This window comes from Pristiophorus japonicus, unplaced genomic scaffold (assembly GCF_044704955.1).
Source record: "Pristiophorus japonicus isolate sPriJap1 unplaced genomic scaffold, sPriJap1.hap1 HAP1_SCAFFOLD_42, whole genome shotgun sequence".
NCBI lineage: Eukaryota > Metazoa > Chordata > Chondrichthyes > Pristiophoridae > Pristiophorus > Pristiophorus japonicus.
Genome location: NW_027254090.1, coordinates 6,689,704 through 6,700,256, shown reverse-complemented (window position 1 = coordinate 6,700,256; position 10,553 = coordinate 6,689,704). Strand labels below are relative to the sequence as shown.

The 10,553-nt window shown below is 47.7% G+C and overlaps 1 non-coding gene across 1 annotated transcript; it reads right to left on the bottom strand.

Annotated features, from left to right (window-relative positions):
• Positions 1-9,913: 9,913 nt before the first annotated feature.
• Positions 9,914-9,985, bottom strand: trnag-ccc (transfer RNA glycine (anticodon CCC)). The gene has a single exon. It is a non-coding gene; the product is annotated as a tRNA-Gly (tRNA).
• Between the last annotated feature and the right edge of the window lie 568 nt (positions 9,986-10,553).

Genomic DNA, 10,553 nt, shown 5'->3' with positions numbered 1-10,553 from the left:
TCAGACAGTTAAAGCTTCAGATTGCTCTGACCGGGATGGAACTTGTCCACTCTCAGTTGTACTTTTCCCAAATAAAGGGTGGGACATTCATTGTGGATGCGTGGAAGCAGTCTGGTCCCGCACACTGCAGACACTTCCATGTCACCGCCAACCAGCTCACCCACAACCGGTGTGATCTACCTTCCAGCCTTCCGGTGCCTTGTCTGTGACGAAGTATTCTGACTGTCCCGAAGCCGGTATCCTTTGTCATCAATAGGGTTTTAAGTTGATTCGGTAATTTTTACCTGCTGGACAGTCGAGGCACAAATTGTAGAGTGGAACACTTGCGTGGACCCCGGTTTTCTAGTGGTTGATTTTCCTGGTTGGGTCCGTCGGTCGCGGTGGTCCGGTTGATGGCTGTTACCAAGTCAGTTGGTATTGATGTTCCACTGATTGGTTTTTTGAAGTTCTTTTCTCCGATGTCGTGATGTCTCTTCCTGTGTTATCTCGCCGTGTGCTCTCGATCTTGATCTAGTTGTTCCAAAGTAATGGTCAGAAAAATAGGTTGCTCTTGGTACGATAGGCCCCCAGTTATACTCTGAGAGGCTGCTTAATCTTCGTGCCAAATCTAACGTTTCTTTTGTTTAAGTTTTGCTGCCCATTTATTTAAGTATTCTTCTTTGTATAAGTTTTGGTGGACTAGCGAACTGAGACTTGATTAAATGTTTTAATCTGGTGTTGATAGACTTTGGGATGGCGATACTCCTTCTTTATGAACTGATGAACTCTTGTCCATTGTAATAGCACTGCTTTGGCTTCGGGAAGTCTGGGCTGAGCCAGATATTTCTATACATGTTGAAAAGGTGTTGGAATATGGATGTGATATTTGGGTCCTGTGGGTAAGGTGGATAATGTTTCTTCCGTGGTCGATTGTTTAAATGCTAATGTTTTCTGGGAGCCTGACTATGGTTAAAGAGCTCCCCCAGACAAACTAATGAACTACAATATCCAAACTCTAAATCCACCCCTCTGTCACTGCAGCTTTTCCCCACAGGCCCAAACATGTCTTTTAAAATCCCAAATTTGATTAAGAATTGTAGATTTCTTCCATATGCTTTTTAGAATCCCAAACTTTATGTTTACTCGTCCCAAATCGAATTTCCTTTTCAGTGAGTCCAAACACTGGGGGGTTTCCACGAATTTTGGAATCTGCATAGGCAGTCCCTCGGAATCGAGGAAAACTTGCTTCCACACCGAAAATGAGTTCTTTGGTGGCTGAACAGTCCAATACTAGAGCCACAGATCCTATCACAGGTGGGACAGATAGTCGTTGAGGGAAGGGATGGATGGGACAGGTTTGCCGAACGCTCTTTCTGCTGTCTACACTTGATTTCTGCATGCACTCGACGATGAGACTCGAGGTGCTCAGCGCCCTCTCGGATGCACTTCCTCCACTTAGGGTGGTCTTGGGTCAGGGACTCCTGACTGTCAGTGGGGATGTTGCACTTTATCAGGGAGGCTTTGATTGTGTCCTTGTAGAGTTTCTGCTGCCGACCTTTGGCTCGTTTGCCATGACGGAGCTCCGAGTAGAGCACTTGCTTTAGGAGTCTCTTGTCTGGCATGAGGACAATGTGGCCTGCCCAGCGGAGCTGATCGAGTGTGGTCAGTGCTTCAAAGCTGGGTATGTTAGCCTGAATAAGGTCGTTGATGTTGGTGCGTCTGTCCTCCCAGGGGATTTGTTGGATCTTGCGGAGACATCGTTGGTGATATTTCTTCAGCAACTTGAGGTGTCTACTGTACATGGTCCATGTCTCTGAGCCTTACAGGAGGGCAGGTATTACTACAGCCCTGTAGACGATGAGCTTGGTGGCAGTTTTGAGGGCCTGGTCTTCAAACACTCTTTTCCTCAAGCGGCCGAAGGCTGCACTTGCGCATGGAGGCCGTGTTGAATCTCGTCGTCGATGCCTGCTCTTGTTGATAGGAGGCTCCCGAGATATGGGAAGTGGTCCATGGTGTCCAGGGCCGCGCCGTGGATCTTGATGATTGGGGGGTAGTGCTGTGCGGTGAGGACAGGCTGGTGGCGGACCTTTGTCTTACGGATGTTTAACGTAAGGCCCATGCTTTCATAGGCCTCAGTAAATACGTCGACGATGTCCTGGAGTTCAGCCTCTGTATGTGCGCGGACGCAGGCCTTGGTGAGGCCACACCTGGAATATTGTGTGCAGTTTTGGTCTCCTAATCTGAGGAAGAACGTTCTTGCTATTGAGGGAGTGCAGCGAAGGTTCACCAGACTGATTCCTGGGAGGGCAGGACTGACATGTAAAGAAAGACTGGATCAACTCGACTTATATTCACTGGAATTTAGAAGAATGAGAGGGGATTACATGGAAACATAAAATTCTGACGGGATTGGACAGGTTCGATGCAGGAAGTATGTTCCCGATGTTGGGGAAGTCCAGAACCAGGGGTCACAGTCTAAGGAAAAGGGGTAAGCCATTTAGGACCGAGATGAGGAGAAACTTCTTCACTCAGAGAATTCTGAACCTGTGGAATTCTCTACCACAGAAAGTTGTTGAGGCCAGTTCGTTCGACATATTCAAAAGGGAGTTAAATGTGGCAATTACGGCTAAAGGTATCAAAGGTATGGAGAGAAAGCAGGACAGGAGTACTGAGGTGCATGATCAACCATGATCATATTGAATGGTGGTGCAGGCTCGAAGGGCCGAATGGCCTAATCCTGCACCTATTTTCTATGTTTCTATGTTTTTATTTTTCTATGCAAAGCACAGAAAAAAATGGTTGAATTTTCGAGTCTGCCTCAGTTAGCATTTCTTTCATTGTGCAAAAGAAGGTGACGGGTTAATTAATGATGCAATCCCTTGAAAGCAACACAAAAGTTTAACAAAAAAACATACGGTGACTGGCAGGTGAGCACTGCTTCTGACACCCGGTGGGAATGGGCGGGGATTTTAAAGCCCCTTGTATTGTGAAACCTTCATATAGTCAAACATTTCCGATGTGCTGTATCGACCTCGTGGCGCAACGGTAGTGCGTCTGACCCCAGATCACGTCGAGGTCACTGTTCTTCAGGGTAATTCTGGAATTAATATTTTCTTTGCTGTTTGGCAATAACCAGACCCTTGCTCCAAGGTCTGTCTCACTGTTTCCCCGATGTCAGGCAGAGATACTCCTGCTGCCCTCATTTATTTCATGTGACAGGACACAAAAGTTCAAAATAAACCTGCAGTTGGCCACATATTGCCCTAAATAGTCAGGATGGCTGAGCGGTCCAAGGTTCTGTGTTTCGGTCGCAGTATCGTCTGGAGGTGTGGGTTCACATCACACTTCTGACACTTCCTGTTTTTAATCATTAAGTGAAACTCATTGTTTGACACCACGACCAACGCCTAAAAAGTGGGATTTTGCAGTCCACCTGCTCGCTTAACACTTCCGTCTGACCTGGTGCTGAAAGTGGAGATGTTTCCGCAGTGTAGCGGTTAACACATTCGCCTCACACGTGAAAGCTCACCAGGTGGGATTATTTTCTGGAGCTTTCTCCTCATGCATGCTCAGGGGCGAGTTTGTTCTCCTGTGAAATGTCATAAGATCATAAGCATGTAAGGATTAGGGGTAGGAGGAGGCCATTCGGCCCCTCAAGCCTGGTCCACCATTCAAGAAGATCCTGGCAGTTCCTCGACAGCAAGTTTAAACATCTGGGGCAGAGCTGTAATCAACGACAAAAGGTTGCATTTTGCAGAAGCCCAGCTAACTCAGTCAGTAGATCATGAGATTCTAAATCTCAGGGTCACAGGTGCGAGCCCACGTTTGGTGATTATTTTTCATCGAATTATATAATCAGAAGTTTACAGCAGGGAAGGAGGCCATTTCGGCCAATCGTGACCGTGCCGGCCAATAACAGGCTCTCCAGCCTAATCCCAGTTTCCAGCTCTCGGTCCATAACCCTGCAGGTTACGGCACTTCAGGTGCACATCCAAGCACTTTTAAAATGTGGTGAGAGTTTCTGCCACTCCCACCCTTTCAGGCAGTGAGTTCCAGACCCCCACAACACTGTGCGTGAAGAAATTTCCCCTCAAATCCCCCCTACACTTTCTACAAATGACTTAAAATTTATGCCCCATTGTTGTTGACCCCTCTGCTAAGAGAAATGGGCCCATTCTATCCACTATATCAAGGCCCTTCATAATTGTATATATTTCAATTATGCCTCCCCTCAGCCCACTTTGTTCCAAGAAAAACAACCCCAGCCTATCCAATCTGTCCTCATAGCTAAGATTCTCCACTCCCGATAACATCCTCGAAATCTCCTCTGTAAGTCTCCAGTGCAATCACAGTCTTCTTCCTGTAAAGTGGTGACGAGAACTGCACGCAGTACTCCAGCTGTGGCCTAACCAGTGTTTTATATTCAAGCATAATCCACCTGCTCTCTTATTGTAGGCCTCGGCTAATAAAGGCCAGCATTCTGTATGTCTTCTTAACCAGCTAATCCACCTTGCCTGCTACCTTAAGGGATCTGTGGACATGCACTCCCAGGTCGCTTTGTTCCTCTACAATTCTCAATGTCCTACCATTTAATGTTTAATCTCTTTCTATTGCGTCTGTAAGCACTCAAGTAATGACTCCATGAGGCAAGGTATTGTACTTGAACTGTGGTGACCTTAGTCCATTTATTGCAGCTCCTGAGTGAGGGTACATTATTGTGAGCTCCGTTTTATACCTGGTTACCTGTCGTGTACCGGTGATCCCGAGGTCTCCACCAGTTGCATCCTCTGGTGGTACAGGCATAGTGTATACAGTGTGAAGGTACATCCAGTAGTCTTATGTAACTGTACATTGAGTGTACAGGGAGTATACTTATATTATACAGACACAACATCACTCTACCCTAAGTCTTGTGCCACTGGCCTTTGCATTGTGTGCTCTGGCCCGAGACTTGAGTGCCCAAAGCCCTTGCACCTTGTCTATGCTTTGGCTTGGTTCTCTCCTTGTGGACCCCCAAGTCCTTATTGCCACGACATTGGGAAATGTTCAGCAGTGGACGGTTGGAGGTTGCAGTGGAGGTTGAGTGGGTTCTGGGTGTGATATTGTGTCCATGGCAACATACATCCATTCCCCCCCCCCCCGCCACCCCCCCCCATACATAGACCATGTGTGTGGCTCAACACCTGCATGTGCAGACCTGTACAGACAGAAATAACAAAAAAACATCGGATTAGTTACATCACTGTTTGGGTTCTGCAGTAGTGGAACAAGTACATTTTACAGGTAAGGTATATACGTGGTATCACAGTCTTGCCCCTGGGTTGTGCAGGTGCAGGTGGGTGAGGACACTAGTTCCAGAGTAACCAGACTGCGTCCAGATTGTCTGATGACGGAGCTGTGTCCCCTGCCAGCTGGGTGGGCTCAGATCGCTCACCTGGCTGAGTCTCAGAGCCTTTGCCGTTGCCTAGTGAGGGGCAGAGCCACAGGAGTGTGTGGCCTCCTTGTCCTCCTTTGAGGGCTGCGGTGTCTCCCTGCTGCTCTTCAACGATAGTGGGAGCCTGGTCATCCCAGGTCCCGTTGGGAGGGCAGGAGGGTGATATCCGCTCGCTCCCAGTACTGGCCCTGGTGGCCAGAGTTAGAGCCGATCGTGGGCAGGGTACCGGTAGTGGTGCCTTTGCCATCCGCTGATCACTGGCCCTGCAGCTGGTATGCTCCCTCTGTGTGTGGCCACACTCCCTGGGGTATCACATTGGTCCCGGAGGGGCATTCTACATGATCGCTGGACCTGGGTGCTGACGGGAGGTTGCCCTTGGTTTTGTCGGCAGACATGTAAATCGCACGTCATCACTTCGTTTACTCTCACAATACATTGGTTCTGACCGCTATTGCCCGACTTATCATGATTAGTTACATTTACAAACTTGAAATTGTCAGTTACATCTTTTACATTTGTATCACCATCATCGCTGTATAAAGAGTGGAACTGTCCCTTTAATTGTGATGGGTTGCCGGTCTCCTTTAAGAGGGTCTTTCAATCTTTACCCCAATCCGGTTCGCCGCTCGGCATCACGTGTTGCTCCCTTGTGGTCTGGCTGCCGCCATCTTGACTTCAGGCCCTTCACCTCGTGGTTCAGACGCCATCTTCTTTCTCTCCATGAGGTAGGCTGCGGTGATCCTTTTCTCCCCAGGTTCTGCCACGGATGACAGGAAGTTACCTTCTGCGTGAATTTTCTTCTCTGGAGTCCTGCCACTGGAGCCTGGAAGGTGAGGTCTGGTTGTTTGGGCTGGATCATCTCGCCGTTGGGTTGAGCGGTCTGTGTCGTCGCCTCACAGTCGAGTTGGGTGGTTGGTTTTTCAGGTGTTGTGCTGGATCCAACTTCGGGGCCATGAGGAATGTCGATCGCTGGAGGTTGGAGCTATTCCCAGCTCCAATTGATCTTTTTCATCCACCTTCTTCCTAATAGCTTTGGACCATCCCCAGCAATGATCCACAAAGGTAACCTGTGCATCTCGCCGCCATGGGACACCTGGACATCCAAGCTGCCAACGACTGGGATGTATCGTTTGTGTCGGTGAGCAGTTTCACTTCGATCGGGATCATTTTAGGTCGTTCGATTGGATTGTCCCAGAGTTTCTCAAAGGCTGCCTGATTCATCAGTGACTGGCTCGCCCCTGTGTTCACCTCCATCGTGACTGGAACATAGTTGACTTCAACTTCCATTTTCACCGGGGAACTCTCGGTGGTGCAGGTTAACACTCCGTACACCTCATCGTCACTGGACTCCGGATGATCAGCCAACTCTTCATCGACTCGGTGAGTATGATTTCTCTTGCATATTCGCTGGAGGTGGCCCTTCATGTTACAGCCTTTGCAAGTATAGTCTTTATAGCGGCACTGGTGGGCCCTGTGATTTCCTCCACAGCACCAGCATGGGGTTGGCCGGTTGGCCCCATGTGGCGGACTCAGGATTGTGGGACTCGGGGTTCTGTTCTCTCTTCCCTGAGAGAGACTGCTAGCAGCAGCCCTGCCTCTAAAAGGCACCTTTCGGTTCACAGTACTTGCCGGGTTAAAGTCCTGGGGGTGAGACATCCACTTGGAATCGCAGGCCGAGATCATGAACTTCTGCAGGGTGACCGTGGTGTCCGCAGAGAGCAGCCTTTGGAGAAAGCCCTTGTGACCGATTCCAATAACAAAGATGTCCCTTAGTGGTTCGGTGAGGTGATCACTAAAATCACATGGTGCAGCCAATCGTCTCAGGTCTGCAGCATAATTTGCGATTTCTTGGCCTTCGGATCCACCGGTGGGGAGAGAACCGGTGTCTGGCTGTGAGAATGCTCTCTTTAGGTTTGAGCTGTTCCTGTACCAGCGTTACGAGCTCAAGATATGTTATTCTCTTCTCTGGGACTAGCAGGTCCCTGACAAGGCCCTAGACGGTGGGCCCACAACTACTGAGCAGGATAGCTGTGCACTTATCAGCCAGCGAGGTCGGGTCGTCTCCCCCCATGTCATTTGCAATAAAGAAGTGTTCGAGCCTTTCCACAAAGGCCTTCCAATCTTCCCCATCGGCGAATTGTTCAAACGTGCCAAGGTTAGCCGTTGTCACATGGAAATTCGTATTCTCGTCACCAGTTATTGTGTCTGTAAGCTAGTAATGACTCCACGAGGTAAGGTATTGCACTTGAACTGTGGTGACCTTAGTCCACTTATTGCAGCTCCTGAGTGAGGGTACAGTACTGTGAGCTCCCTTTTATACCTGGTTACCTGTTGTGTGCAGGTGACCCCGAGGTCTCCACCAATTGCACCCTCTGGTGGTACAAGCATAGTGCATACAGTGTGAAGATACATCCAGTGGTCTTATGTAACTGTACATTGAGTGTACAGGGTGTGTACTTATTTTATACATGCACAACAAAAATCATCGGTTAATTAATGGTGTTTTCCCGTGAAAGCAGGATAAAATTTAACAATGATTTAATTTCTGCATTTAGAAAGACATGGGTTAATCTCTGATAGTCAGCATGGATTTGTTAGGGAAGGTTTTGTCTGACTCACTTGATTGAATTTTTTGAGGAGGTAACCACGTGGATCGATGAGGGCATTGTGTATGATGTAGTGTATAAGGATTTTAGCAAAGCTTTCGCCAAGTTCCCACATGGAAGACTGGTCACGAAAGTAAAAGCCCATGGGACAAGGGCAAAGTGGCAAGTTGGATCCAAAATTGGCTCAGAGGCAGGAAGAAAAGGGTAATGTTTGATGGGAGTGTTTGGGTCTGGAAGGATGGTTCCAGTGGGGTTCCACAGGGCTCAGTGCTAGGTCCCTGACTTTTAGTGGTAACATCAATGATCTAAACTTAAATATAGGAGGTATGATTAAAACGTTTTCAGGTGACACTAATTTAATCCAGAGAAGTGTGAGGCTGTGCATTTGAGGAGTGCAAACAAGGAAATAAACACACATTAAATGGTCGGACATTGAGATGTGTGGAAGAACAAAGGGACCTTGGAGTGCATGTCCACAGATCCCTGAAGGTAGCAGGCCAGTTGGATAAGGTGGGTAAGAAGACATACGGAATGCTGGCCTTTATTGGCTGAGGCATGGGATAGAAGATCAGGTTGGTTATGCTTGAAATGTATAAAACACTAGTTTGGCCACAGCTGGTTTATTGCATGTAGTTCTGGTCACTGTATTACAGGAATTATGTGATTGTACGAGAGGGTACAGAGGAGATTTACGAGAATGTTGCCAGGTGTGGAGAATCTTAGCTATGAGGACAGATTGGATCGGCTGGGTTTGTTTTCATTGGAACAGAGGAGGCTGAGGGGAGACAACATTGAGATGTATAAAATTATGAGGGGCGTAGATATAGTGGATAGCAGAGGGGTCAACAATCAGGGGGCATATATTGAATGTAATTGGTAGAAGGTTTAAAGAGGATTTGAAGATAAAATTCTTCATGCAGAGGTTTGTGGGGGTGAGGAACTCGCTGCCTGAAAGAATGGCGGAGGTAGATACCACAAGTAAAAAGTATTTGGATGTGCACCTGAAGTGCCGTAACCTGCAGGGTTATGGACCCAGAGCTGGAAAGTGGGATGAAGCTGGATCGCCTCTTGTTGGCCGGGGTGGAAGTGATTGGCCAAAATGGCCTCCTTCTGTGCTGCAAACTTCTATCATTCTATGAAAAATGTAAATGTCCAATGTGGGTGACGAAACCACGACCCTGAGATTAAAATTCTTATGTTTCACTGACTGATCTCGCCAGGCTTCTGCCAAACATACCGTTCTCTCACTGATTGCAGACAGGCGCCTGTTGGCTCTGCCCCAGATGTTTAAACTTGCTGTCGAGGAACTGCCAGGATCTTCTTGAATAGTGGACCAGGCTCGAGGGGCCGAATGGCCTATTCCGGCCCCTAATTCTTACATGCTTATCATCTTATGAACTTTTCACAGGAGAACAAACTCGCCCCTGAGCATGCATGAGGAGAAAGCTACAGAAAATATTCCCGTCTGGAGAGCTTTCGCGTGTGAGGTGAACGTGTTAACCGCGACACTGCGGAAACATCTCCACTTTCAGCACCAGGTCAGACGGAGATGTTAAGCGAGCAGGTGAACTGCTGAATCCCAGTTTTAAGGAGTTGGTCGTGGTGTCAAACAATGAGTTTCGCTTAATGATTAAAAATAATAAATGTCAGAAGTTGGATTCAAACCCACACCTCCAGAGAAAACTGCGATCTAATCACAGCAACTTAGACCGCTCGGCGGTGTGTATGTCCACCTGCAAGTTGATTTTGAACTTGTGTGTCCTGTCACATGAATAAAATGAGGGCAGCAGGCACCGGGGAAATGCCTGACACCGGGGAAACAGTGAGACAGACCTTGGAACAAGGGTCTGGTTATTGCCAAACAGCAAAGAAAATATTAATTCTGAAAGAACAGTGATCCCGACGTGATTTGAACACGCAACCTTCTGATCGGGAGTCAGACGCGCTACCGTTGCGCCACGAGGCCTACACAATGATTGTGAGATATTCCTCTATATGAAGCTTTCACAATACAAGGGGCTTTAAATTCCCCGCCCATTCCCACCAGGTGTCAAAGCAGCGCTCACCTGCCAGTCACCGTATGTTTTTTTCTTAAACTTTTGTGTTGCGTTTATGGAAAAGCATCATTAATTAACCCGTCACCTTCTTTTGCACAATGAAAGAAATGCTAACTGAGGGACAGTCGATACTTCAATCAGTTGTCCTGTGCTTTGCGGAACGGGCAGGGAAGTGGACCTGAGTCCATGATCGCATCGGCCATGATCGTATTCAATGGCGGAGCAGGCTCGAGGGGCGTATGACCAACTCCTGCTCCTATTTCTTTTCTTCTTATGTTCTTCAGCATGTTGACCCATTTTACACACTGTATTGTCGATGTCACCAGGAATCTGGGCAACTTTTGTCAAATTTAACAGCACCGGTTATTCCTTCCGTGCAGAGAAATTAGAATCAGTAGTGAAGATAAAATCCCATGGTGATCCTTTTCAGATTCAACGCAGTAGGATTTCAAATAAAGTGAAAGAATTTTACAGTGA